General features: G+C 60.3%; 1 long non-coding RNA gene across 1 annotated transcript; it reads right to left on the bottom strand.

The window, feature by feature from the left end:
- Nucleotides 1-3,864: 3,864 nt before the first annotated feature.
- LOC142359039 (uncharacterized) lies at nucleotides 3,865-7,523 on the bottom strand. The gene is made up of 3 exons (XR_012762064.1): nucleotides 7,419-7,523; nucleotides 4,765-4,874; nucleotides 3,865-4,094 (listed from the first exon to the last, which is right to left on the bottom strand). It is a non-coding gene; the product is annotated as an uncharacterized LOC142359039 (long non-coding RNA).
- Between the last annotated feature and the right edge of the window lie 2,048 nt (nucleotides 7,524-9,571).

The raw sequence follows: 9,571 nt of genomic DNA, 5'->3' as shown, positions 1-9,571 counted from the left end.
GGGAGCAGGACAGAGACGGAGGGGGAAAAGCCTCAGCTGGGCAGCAGGAGACAGAGGCGGAGAAGGGAAAAAACAGCACCGGGCTGAGGGACCCTGAGGGAGGAATTAAAAAACAAACACAGGGAGCAGGACAAAACGACAGAGAGAGAGAAAAGGGACAGAGCAGGACAGCGTTGGGGGGAGAAATGCGACCGTGACGGGCAGCGGGAGAGAGGTATGGAGAAAGAAAAAAAATACCGAGGAAGAGAGAAAGGAAACAAGGGACAGCGAGCTGCACAGGGGGATCGAGAAAGAAAGGATGGGAGAGGGAATGGCGCAGAGAGAGAAAGGCAGAAAAAACAGCAAGAGGAAGCAGGGCAAAAGGACAGCAAGAGGAAAAAGGAAAGGGACAGGGAGCTGGACAGAGATGGGAAAAAAAGCAGCGGGGACACACGAAAAGAGACAGAAAGAGAAGGGCACAAAAGGATAGATGAGGACAGCGGCAGGATGGAGACGCAGAACAAAACCTGGGACGGTCAACCTGGGTGGGCGGGGAGCGGGTCAGAGAGCCGGAGAAAGGAAAAACTCTGCTGTGGAGCAGCAGAGGGGGACGGAGAAAGACAGACAGGGACGGGGAGCAGGGCAGAGAAACGGAGAGAGAAAATAAGCGATGGGGAGCAGGGCAGAGCACTAGGAAGAGGAAAATAAGACAAGGGAGAAGACCGAGGAGCTCAGAGAGAAAGAAGGGTCGAAAGGAAACGCCAGAGAGGTAGAGAAATCAAGAAATACAGGGACGAGGAGCCTTGCAGAGACGGAGCACGAAAATGTAGGGCCGGTGAGCGCGAAAGAGGGAGAGAGAGACGGGGGCAGGGGGAGGAGATGAAGAAGAAAGGAGAGATAAAGATGGCAACGGAGCGCAGGGGACACAGACAGAGAGAGAAAAAGGACAGTGAACAGGAAAAAAGGGACCGAGAAACAAAGAAAGGGTCAGATCTAGACAAAGAGACCAAGAAAGGGGCGGGGGGCGTGTGTGCAGGGAAACCCCAAAACAAACCAGCAAGGGGCTAGAGAACAGAGAGGGAGAGAAAGAGAAGAAAGGGCCACGAAGCAGGACAGAGAAGGAGAGAAAGGCAAAAAGGGAGAGCAAAAAGAGAGCCGGCTGGACAGGGAGGTACAGCAAGAAACGACCGGACAGCCAGCAGGACAGAGAAATAGAGACAGGGAGCCGGCTAGAGAAATTCTGAAGGGAGAAAAAGAGGGAGAGGGAGCAGGACACAAACACAGACAGAAGACGGGAGGTAAAGGGAAAGGAAAACAAAAGGAAAAAGAGAAAAAAAAAAAAATCACAGCAGCGTGGGAGAGAGAAGGATCCAGGGGAGGGCCCGGGACGCAGAAGAGGGGCGACAGGGCCCCGAGGGCCCGCCACTCACCGCAGCTCTCGCTCTCCGCGCTCCCGGGAGACTCTGCCGCTTCAGACGCTTCTCCGTCCTGCTCTCCTCCATTCCTCTTCCGTAACTCCGGTCGCTTGGCTGTCCCCCACCTAAGAGAAAACGTCCATGTCTCGCAGCTCTTACGAGACAAGGCTCCCTACACACGCAGCCGCGCTCGCGCGCTCCACAACCGGACCATGCTGCTGCTGGCGACACATACAGACCCTGCGGGGCACGCTGGCGGCCTGGCCTGCTGCGGGCTACCAAGACGGAGCCTTCCTCACCCGCAGCGCCAGGCAGCTGCCAGCCAGCTGGCCTTCCATTTCTTCTTCTTCTTCAGCCTTCTCGGGACTCTCCAGCTTCAGCCGCGCCACCTCCTGTCCGCAGCCACTCAGCGCTCCGCCTCTCCCTTTTCGCCCCCACGCCGCCAGCACAGCGAGGCCCGGCACACGCAGCCCACAAAAGCCCGGAGCGGCCGCAGCCAACGGCATCCCCAGGGCACGAACGGACAAACGCGAACTCAGCGCAGCCCCTGCCACACATAAACAAGCAGCGGCGACCGCGTTCAGGGAGGCCGAGGCAGCCCGCACCACGGGCCTTGGGGGAGGCCGGGCGCTCCGGGACACAGGCTTCAGGGGACGTGCTGCAGCTGGGGGCGGCTGCGCGGGGCGAGCGGGGCCGGGGGAGCACTGCCGACTTGGGGGGGGGGGGGGGTGCCCGCCTCCTTCTCCCATTCCCTTCCGTCACCTCCCGCCTCTGGCCCCGGGGCTGCCCGCACCCGGCTCGCCTCCTGCAGCCTGCCGCAGCGGCCGGCTCCAAGCTTCCCGTCCCACCACCCTCGAGCAGCCACCACGCACCCCCACACCCGCTGGAGGAGAGCCCGCGCCTCACCGCTGGCCTCTCTGCTCCCCCGCCGCCCCGGCACCGAACACCAGCCCGCCGCCATGCAGCTCCGCCGCACCGCGCATGCGCCACGAGCCGACGGCGCGCCGGAGGGGCCACACTCTGAGCCGAACGCCGGGCTGCAGTACCGCGTTGCGGCCAGGGGGCGGCGCCAGCGGGGCCGGGGGCGGCGCCAGCGGGGCCGGGGGCGGCGCCAGCGGGGCCGGGGGCGGAGCCAGCGTGGGCGGGGGCGGTGCCAGCGGGGGCGGCGCCAGCGGGGGCGGGGGCGGCGCCAGCGGGGGCGGGGGCGGCGCCAGCGGGGGCGGGGGCGGCGCCAGCGGGGGCGGGGGCGGCGCCAGCGGGGGCGGGGGCGTCGCCAGCGGGGGCGGGGGCGTCGCCAGCGGGGGCGGGGGCGGCGCCAGCGGGGGCGGGGGCGGCGCCAGCGGGGGCAAGGGCGGCGCCAGCGGGGGCAAGGGCGGCGCCAGCGGGGGCAAGGGCGGCGCCAGCGGGGGCAAGGGCGGCGCCAGCGGGGGCAAGGGCGGCGCCAGCGGGGGCAAGGGCGGCGCCAGCGGGGGCAAGGGCGGCGCCAGCGGGGGCAAGGGCGGCGCCAGCGGGGGCAAGGGCGGCGCCAGCGGGGGCAAGGGCGGCGCCAGCGGGGGCAAGGGCGGCGCCAGCGGGGGCGGGGGCGGCGCCAGCGGGGGCGGGGGCGGCGCCAGCGGGGGCGGCGCCAGCGGGGGCAAGGGCGGCGCCAGCGGGGGCGGGGGCGGCGCCAGCGGGGGCGGGGGCGGCGCCCAGCGCCGGCTCCGGCTCCGAGCAGACCCCGACTCGCGGCTCCGACACGGCGCCGCACCCCTATCGCTCCTTGCCCCCGACACGGACCCCGCCCTCCCGGGGGCTTTTCCCCGGGACCCGCCGCTCCATCCAATCCCCCCCCCCATACCCCGCGCTCACCTTCTCCCTCGCTGCAGCCGCAACCCGGCTATGGCTCCGCTCCTCCTTCGGCTCGCATCGGGCCCGGCACGGCAGCACCGGGCCCTCTACCGGCAGAGGGAGGGGCCGTCGCCATCAGCCCCGCTGCCCGCACCTGGGGCTCTTCCGGCCCCGGCCCACGGCTGGAGCCCACCATGCCGTCATTGGGCAAACACAAAGACTCTCTGAAGCCCTTTGGGCACTTCAGCAAGCAGGCAGGCGTTCCTTATTGCAGCGCCGGACACACAGGGCACGGCTCCTCCCAGCGCGCAAAGCACCTGCGCCACTCGAGCGGCAGTACCGAACTTTGCTCACCGGGTGGCAGCAGCGATCGTACCGGCCCCTCCACGGCCACCCGCGCCACGGCAGCACCGGCCCCTCCACGGCCACCCGCGCCACGGCAGCACCGGGCCCTCCACCGGCACAGGGAGGGGCCGTCGCCATCAGCCCCGCTGCCCGCACCTGGGGCTCCCCCGGCCCCGGCCCACGGCTGGACCCCGGCAGGAACAGGGGGCCGTCGCCCCAGCCCCACAGCCCGTCCCCTCCTCCCCTGGCCTCTGGCGCAGCCCCTCGTCCCGTGCAAACCAAGCACAAACGCAGCCGCCAGGGCAAAAGGGACCGCAGGTCTTTACTCAGTCACGCACCCAGCCAGTCCCGGGAGCCGCTCTGCTCCGGGGTCGGGGCCCCCGACGCTCCCTCTGCCCCTCCGACACCTCGGCACTCCTTCCCGCAGCTGCGCCCGTTGATCCAGCGGCGAACAGTCCGTCCGTCGCCTCCCGGAGTGACGCGCTGCTCGGCAGAGGCTGCCAAAAATGAGGAGCAGGGTGCAGGCCACTACAAGAGAGGAGAAAAGTGACAGGTGGCTGGACAGCGGCGGTGGAACGAGAAAGCACCAAGCAGGGAAAGGGACGGCGAGAGAAGGACGGGGACAGGCAGTCCCACAGACATGGAGAAAGAAGCAGCAGCAAGAGAGCAAGAGCGGCAGCAGAAAGAAGAAGAGGGAGCAGGACACAGACCGAAAATGAAGAACGGGGAGCAGGAAGGAGATGCAAAAAAAAACTCTGCAGCATGACAGAGGAAAAAAGAATAGCGGCAGGGACCTGGACAAAGAGAGATGAGGAAATAGAATAGAATAGACATGGAGAAAGCAGTAGATCTGTGACGTGCTACGGAGCCGAGAAGGAAGGCCTCGAATCAAGGGACGAGGAGGCAGACAGAGAGCACCAAAGACAGCAAAAGTACTGACAGGCTACAGAGTAGGAGGAAAGCAAAACTAGTAACCGGGAGCTGAACAGAAAGAGGGGAAGAAGGAAAAAAATGCCACGGGCTGCAGGGCAGAAAGAGGGAGGACCTAAAAGATGGGGACAAGTCAGAGACAGATGGAGAAAGAAGGTACACAAGAGCAGGAAAAAAAAAAATCGTAGCAGTGGGGGAAAGAGAGGGAGCCGGGGAGGGCCCAGGATGCACAAGAGGGGTGACAGGGCCCCGAGGGCCCACGACTCACCGCAGCTCTCACTCTCGGTGCTGCCGGGAGACTTTGACACTTCAGATGTTTCTCTCCCCTTCTCTCTTCCCCTCTTCTTCCGCAACTCCAATCGTTTGGCTCTCCTCCACCTGAGAGAAAATGCATGTGGCTGTCTTAGAGCTCATACGAGACGTGGCTTCCTAGACAACAAGCCTCAGGAACAGGACAGAGAAAAAGAGAGAATATGATGAGTGGGAAGCAGAACACACGGATCGAGAGAGAACTTGAATCAGAGGAGTAAACAAGGCAGGAAAGAGAGATAAAGACAGGGAAGAAGCCACAAAAACGGGCCTTTCTGGCCTCTACTCGCACCCCCCGGCCTCCTTTTTTTTCTGGCCTCTACTCTCGCCCCCAGCCTCCCACCCCTCTGCAGCCTCCCACCCCTTTCCGGCCTCCCTTTTTTTCTGGCCTCTACTCTCGCCCCCGGCCTCCCACCCCTCTGCAGCCTCCCACCCCTTTCCGGCCTCCTTTTTTTTCCTGGCCTCTACTCCCCCCTCCTCGCCCCCCCCCCCCCCGCCTCCCACCCCTCGATAGCCTCCGAACTCCCTTTTTGCTGGCCTCTACTTAATTCAGCTTCCCACCCCTCTGCAACCTCCTACGTCTTTCCAGCCTCCACTCCGCCCCCCCAGCTTCCCACCCTTTTTCAGCCTCCCACCACCGTCCCACGCAGTGCAGGACACACTGACAGAGAGAGAAAAAGGACAGGCAACAGGAAGAAACGTACTAAGAAACAAAGAACGGGTCAGACGAAGAAGGGGGTGGGTGGTCAGGGTTGGAACCCCAACACAAACCAGCAAGGGGATAGAGGACAGAGAGGAAGACAAGAACGGGCTGGGAAGCAGGAAGAGAAGGAGAGAAAGGCAAAAAGGGAGAGCCGGCTGCACAGGCAGGTACAGCAAGAAACGACCGGACAGGCAGCAGGATCGAGAAAGAGAGACAGAAAAACTGGGGACAGGAAGCAGGACAGAGGGACGGCGAGAGGAAACAAGGGCCAGGGAGCAGGACAGCGGTGGAAAAAGAGGCACTGGGGCAGCAGGACAGAAAGAGAAGGAAGAAAGGCCAGAACAAGGACGGGGAATAACAGCAAAGGGAAAGAGAAGGACAAGGAGCGGGACACATTGTCAGAGAAAGACAGGGACAGGGAGCGGGACAAGGTGATACTGAGAGAGAAAAAGGGGACAAGGAGGCAGGACAAAGTGAAAGACAGGCACAAGTAAGAGACGGGGGAGCAGGACAGAGACGGAGGGGGAAAAGCCTCAGCTGGGCAGCAGGAGACAGAGGCGGAGAAGGGAAAAAACAGCACCGGGCTGAGGGACCCTGAGGGAGGAATTAAAAAACAAACACAGGGAGCAGGACAAAACGACAGAGAGAGAGAAAAGGGACAGAGCAGGACAGCGTTGGGGGGAGAAATGCGACCGTGACGGGCAGCGGGAGAGAGGTATGGAGAAAGAAAAAAAATACCGAGGAAGAGAGAAAGGAAACAAGGGACAGCGAGCTGCACAGGGGGATCGAGAAAGAAAGGATGGGAGAGGGGATGGCGCAGAGAGAGAAAGGCAGAAAAAACAGCAAGAGGAAGCAGGGCAAAAGGACAGCAAGAGGAAAAAGGAAAGGGACAGGGAGCTGGACAGAGATGGGGAAAAAAGCAGCGGGGACACACGAAAAGAGACAGAAAGAGAAGGGCACAAAAGGATAGATGAGGACAGCGGCAGGATGGAGACGCAGAACAAAACCTGGGACGGTCAACCTGGGTGGGCGGGGAGCGGGTCAGAGAGCCGGAGAAAGGAAAAACTCTGCTGTGGAGCAGCCGAGGGGGACGGAGAAAGACAGACAGGGACGGGGAGCAGGGCAGAGAAACGGAGAGAGAAAATAAGCGATGGGGAGCAGGGCAGAGCACTAGGAAGAGGAAAATAAGACAAGGGACAAGACCGAGGAGCTCAGAGAGAAAGAAGGGTCGAAAGGAAACGCCAGAGAGGTAGAGAAATCAAGAAATACAGGGACGAGGAGCCTTGCAGAGACGGAGCACGAAAATGTAGGGCCGGTGAGCGCGAAAGAGGGAGAGAGAGACGGGGGCAGGGGGAGGAGATGAAGAAGAAAGGAGAGATAAAGATGGCAACGGAGCGCAGGGGACACAGACAGAGAGAGAAAAAGGACAGTGAACAGGAAAAAAGGGACCGAGAAACAAAGAAAGGGTCAGATCTAGACAAAGAGACCAAGAAAGGGGCGGGGGGCGTGTGTGCAGGGAAACCCCAAAACAAACCAGCAAGGGGCTAGAGAACAGAGAGGGAGAGAAAGAGAAGAAAGGGCCACGAAGCAGGACAGAGAAGGAGAGAAAGGCAAAAAGGGAGAGCAAAAAGAGAGCCGGCTGGACAGGGAGGTACAGCAAGAAACGACCGGACAGCCAGCAGGACAGACAAATAGAGACAGGGAGCCGGCTAGAGAAATTCTGAAGGGAGAAAAAGAGGGAGAGGGAGCAGGACACAAACACAGACAGAAGACGGGAGGTAAAGGGAAAGGAAAACAAAAGGAAAAAGAGAAAAAAAAAAAAATCACAGCAGCGTGGGAGAGAGAAGGATCCAGGGGAGGGCCCGGGACGCAGAAGAGGGGCGACAGGGCCCCGAGGGCCCGCCACTCACCGCAGCTCTCGCTCTCCGCGCTCCCGGGAGACTCTGCCGCTTCAGACGCTTCTCTCTCCTGCTCTCCTCCATTCCTCTTCCGTAACTCCGGTCGCTTGGCTGTCCCCCACCTAAGAGAAAACGTCCATGTCTCGCAGCTCTTACGAGACAAGGATCCCCAGGCACGTAGCCTCGCTTGCTCGCGCGCTACGCGCAGGAACAGCACAGAGGGAAAGAGAGAGAGACAGAGAACGACGAGCGGGCAGCAGAACTGATGGATCAAGAGAGAAACTGAATCGGAGGAATAAAGAACACTGGAGGGAGACACGAGTAGAGCGAACAAGCCAGATGGACGGGGGCAGGAGACACACAGATCAGGCCAAAGAGGTGGAGAAAGTAAAATCGGTGACGGGCTGCAGGATGATAGAAAAGGCCACGGTTCAGCACAGAGGAGAACAACGGGACAGCAAGCTGGACAGGGGCATATAGCGAGAAACAAAGGGACAGGCAGCAGTATGGAGATACACAGACAAAGAGTTACGGGGAGGATGGAAGACAGAGAGAACAAGAGAAAAGGGACAGGGAGGGGGGCACAGATGGAGAAAGAAACATTGCAGAGAGAGAGAGGAAGAAAGCGACAGGGCAGAGGCAGAGAGGTAGAGAAAGGAAGAAAAAAGTAGCGACGAGTAAGAGGCCAGAGGGACAAGGAAAAGCCAGGAGGAAGGACAGAGTGAGAGAGAAAACAGGTGAGGGACACGACGCCAGACTGTGAAACAGAGAGCGCGACAGGGAGCAGGACGCTGGGACAGACAGCAAACGAGAGCAACAGAGAGAACGGCAGCGAGGCGGAGCACGAGAGAAAACAGGGACTGAGAGCAAGACCGAGGGGTGAAGCAATAAATAACGGGGCTGGGGAGCAGGACAGCAGAAGAGAGAGACAGAGAGGGGGACACATAGGACAACCGCAAACTGAGAGGGAGAAGGAGAAGAGCACAGAGGGTCACAGACAAAAAGAGAGGGACGGCAGAAAGAGAAAAACAAGACGAGGCAGAAGGACTGAGGAGCAGAGAGAAAAAGGGTACAGGGAAAAGGACAGAGATGCAGAAAACAAGGAAAGCCTGGAGCACAGGGCAAAACTGACAAGGACAGGGAGCGGGACAAAGGGATGGAGGAGTTAAAAACAGCGATGGGCCGCAGCACAGAGGAAGAGAGAGAAAAAGAGCAAGAGCAGCAAGGGAAGAAGAGTGACAGAAGGGTGTTGACAGGGACACGTACAAAGCGGGCTTGGGGGACACAGACATCGGAAGGGTAGAAAGGAAAGGGAGGGATGGGGAGCAAGACAGCGTGACAGAGGGAGTGGAGTGCAAGGATACACAAAAGCAGAGGGACTGGGAAGAGGAAAGAACGTCAGGGAGAGAAAGGCGAGGCTGGCGAGCAGGAGAGAGAGAGGTGGAGAATGAAAAAACAGCCATGGTCAGAAGAACAGAAATGCAGAGAAGAAAAAATTACTTCCAGGCAGCAGGACAGAGGGACAGAGCAAGAGCAAAAATATCAAGAGGGAGAAGGACAGGTAACACACAGCAGGACGCTGCAGGAGTGAGAGGGAGGGAACACAGAGCAAAGCAGAAGAATGAAGAGAGAAAAAAAAAAACAACCCAGCAAACAGAAAGGGAACCGGACAGAACTAGGCAGCAGGGCAGAGAGACGGAGAAAGAAAAAACAGGGACAAAGGGATAGAGAGGCAAAGAGAGGGATGGGGACCAGGACAGTGGGATACAAACAGGGAGTAGGACTCGAGATTGCAGAGAGAGAGGTCCAGGGAAGCAGGAAGAATGACAGAGAGAAAAAGGGGGGAGGGGGGTGGGGAGCAGGTCAGAGCGCTGGAGAAAGGAAAAACACTGCTGTGGAGCAGCAGAGGGGGACGGAGAAAGACAGACAGGGACGGGGAGCAGGGCAGAGAAACGGAGAGAGAAAATAAGCGATGGGGAGCAGGGCAGAGCACTAGGAAGAGGAAAATAAGACAAGGGAGAAGACCGAGGAGCTCAGAGAGAAAGAAGGGTCGAAAGGAAACGCCAGAGAGGTAGAGAAATCAAGAAATACAGGGACGAGGAGCCTTGCAGAGACGGAGCACGAAAATGTAGGGCCGGTGAGCGCGAAAGAGGGAGAGAGAGACG

This window comes from Opisthocomus hoazin, unplaced genomic scaffold (assembly GCF_030867145.1).
Source record: "Opisthocomus hoazin isolate bOpiHoa1 unplaced genomic scaffold, bOpiHoa1.hap1 HAP1_SCAFFOLD_95, whole genome shotgun sequence".
Classification (NCBI taxonomy): Eukaryota; Metazoa; Chordata; class Aves; order Opisthocomiformes; family Opisthocomidae; genus Opisthocomus; species Opisthocomus hoazin.
This window is presented reverse-complemented; position numbering and strand designations above follow the sequence as displayed.